Source organism: Acyrthosiphon pisum, unplaced genomic scaffold (assembly GCF_005508785.2).
Source record: "Acyrthosiphon pisum isolate AL4f unplaced genomic scaffold, pea_aphid_22Mar2018_4r6ur Scaffold_21849;HRSCAF=25055, whole genome shotgun sequence".
Lineage (NCBI taxonomy): Eukaryota > Metazoa > Arthropoda > Insecta > Hemiptera > Aphididae > Acyrthosiphon > Acyrthosiphon pisum.
The window spans coordinates 17,592-20,598 of NW_021771358.1; the positions used below are offsets into that span (position 1 = coordinate 17,592).

Genomic DNA, 3,007 nt, shown 5'->3' on the forward strand with positions numbered 1-3,007 from the left:
GGGAAGTGTACATACACTTCTTTTCTCTTACATACCGAGGTCAGGTGGTTATCTTGAGGAAAGATACTAACTCGTATTTTTGAATTAAGAGACGAGGTACGTGCTTTTTTTTTTTGGAACACAATTTCGAACTAAAAGATCGATTTCTTGATCAAATGTGGCTACTTAAAGTCGCCTATTTAAGTGATATTTTTACAAAGATCAATGAGCTTAATTTCACACTTCAAGGCAGACACGTAAATGTTTTTACTGCGCACGAAAAAATTCATGTTTTTAAGAAAAAGTTAGATTTTTGGAAAATTTGTATGAGCTCCAACGAGTTTGATTGCTTTCCTACAGTTAAATGCTTTTCGGAAGAGGAAGAGGTCGAAATTAATGAAGTTTTCACTGTGGAAATTATTCAGCACCTCACCGGATTGAGTGAAGGATTTAACCAGTATTTTCCAAATGACCAACAGGTGAAATATAAAAATGAACTGTGGATTAAAAATCCATTTATTGTCAATACACAACCTCCAGCCATGTCAGCAAAAGAATATGAAACCTTTATTGAATTTACATCTGATTCATCGCTGCAAGAAAAATTTAAACCAATTTTTAACATATTTCTTAATTAAGTACCTTTAACACAATATAAGTATATGAAATAATTATATTTTTTTTTGCAAATAATCCTAACAAAAAGCTTAAAAGCTAGAAAACAAAGTAGGGGTTCCACGATAAAAGTGGACGTCAAAAAGGGTTCCACGGATAAAAAAGTTTAAGAAACGCTGCTATAGAGAAATAAGCTCCCAAATATTATTCACGTAACTGGTCTTTTTTTTATAATATGGTTCTAATTTGAAACTCTTTTTGAACCAAACTCTTCAAGTTCTCAACATACATTGAGTAAAATTAAAATATTTTAATATTCTCTAACATTGTGTCATTATCATTGAAGCAACTGAAAGTACAATAAGTAAAATTCCGGTTTAAGGAAGTATGGTTGCCCAACGATCCGTTATAAAAATTCTATTACATGAACGACGATATGAATCAAAAAGTCACGCGATCTGGTCACTTTTTTTTATCTACAACGTTACCGGTGGCAAATTTAAATTTGTTAAAATGATGTTTAATTAAATAGTTATTAATAATTATTGTTTATTTAGTAATTTATCTATAATATTAGAGAATTAGTATACAGACTTTAATAAAATGAGTATATGACATGTAAAAAATTTAGTCCACTGACCGCGCTAGTAGTGGAATCTGAATTCTTTTCCCATGCCATCTTATCATAGCTCGTTGGGTAACCATATTATCTTAAATCGTCGGTTAAAACCAACACTCTTTATTCAAAAAAAAATATGAAGCTTACAAATCAGAGCTAGGTACTTACTACAAAAATCATTAAACTGCTTCAAAAAAACAAACCATAGATTTTATATTTATAACATATAACTTAATAAAATCAACTATTATATGTCAAATATGTAAGTAATTAATATAATCAAGACCCTAAGACCAACTAATGAAACAGCTTTACATTATCAGCTAAAAGACTTCCAATCTTTAACTTCTAAATTCCTAGAGGATATCTCAAATTTCTTTAGTAGATCTTGTTCCTAGAGAACTTCCAATTCATAGAAGACTTCTAAATTCCCAGAGTATATTTCGAATTCTTAAAGGATAAACAATTCTTGAGGACAGCCTTTCTCCCAATGAGAGTCTGATATAGATGTAGATACTTCTTTCAGCACTAGGTCCGTAAACAGCTCAAAAAGAATCAAAATATTTTGAAAATATTATGGTGCATATAAACATTCAATGAAATGTTCATGTATCTAAAGTTATTCCATTTCAAAGTTACAGAAAATAAGAAAATCACTACATAAGAAATCGTGTAATTTGGTGGCGTACAGTGCAAATAGCAAATAGCGTATAATATTTTGGTAGGCTGAAGCCTAAAGCCGTTATATTATAATATTGAATAAGCTAAAAACAAATTTAGAAAATATTTCGGTGAGCTGTTCAAGTTTATGGTGGAGGCTTTGCCCTCAAACTCACCCCCCCCCCCCTATATTTTCACGTATGGTAGATAGGTACGTAAGATTGCAGTATGTATCTCTATGTGAGAAAACTGTGGTATAAATAATTGACACCTAGATTCTAGATTGTGCGAAGAAATGAAAATCAGTAGATACCTGATATGTGTTCGTTTATCACGGTGTTCGCATATCACACTATTCGTTATTCCTTAACACAGTAGATGTTCAAGTATTTTCCAGTATGTTTGTGAATTTTTTAAAGTAAAATAAAAATTTAGCTGCATATCTTTAAAACTGCATATTATTTTGATCATTTTTGTGCAGCAATTAGGCCCGAAATCTACTCAAATGTATTTTTACAATATTATACACTGACTTATCTTTAACCCCCCCAAAAAAATTGAAAAATATCACTGCATCACTGCACCAACTGATAAATAATAACATTAAACGAAAGTTAATATAGCCCTGCATACATACAGTGTAGTTACTTACTATTAGAATTATTTGTAAATTCAATTGTTATCAATCTGAATAGTGTTGAAAATACTCATCTACGCCAAAATAACACATATATTACACTTTTATGATTGTAACGAATATTTTCATAGGTTGGGGTCTATTAAGTTCACTTTATTTAATTTTACTATGTATGCAGGTAATTATAAATTTAAACACAAGTTACGAAAAAAAACCATTTCCTATGTAATTATGTGTTTAAAAAATCCAGCTCAAAATATAATATAATCACCTAAATGGACTGTTTTGTAATGACAAATTACATTAATTGTTTACACAATACCTATAAAATAAACATTATATAAACATGATTACAACTGTAATAAATTAGAATTTCGTTGTAAATCACGAAATAACACTTGTGCTCAAAACGATTTTCCTATAATAGTTATTTACATATCAAAATTTGGTGCTTGTATAAACATAAAATATATGAATGTACCTAATCAATTTAATTA

At 29.6% G+C, this 3,007-nt stretch overlaps 1 protein-coding gene across 1 annotated transcript in view; it reads right to left on the reverse strand.

The window, feature by feature from the left end:
- LOC115034978 (aminopeptidase N-like) overlaps window positions 1-2,676 on the reverse strand; it is a 17,192-nt gene extending 14,516 nt beyond the window's left edge. Inside the window, exon 1 of the mRNA XM_029492593.1 lies at window positions 2,526-2,676. The gene's annotated coding sequence lies outside the window, so the exon portion shown is untranslated. The remainder of the gene's footprint in view (window positions 1-2,525) is intronic.
- Window positions 2,677-3,007: the final 331 nt, after the last annotated feature.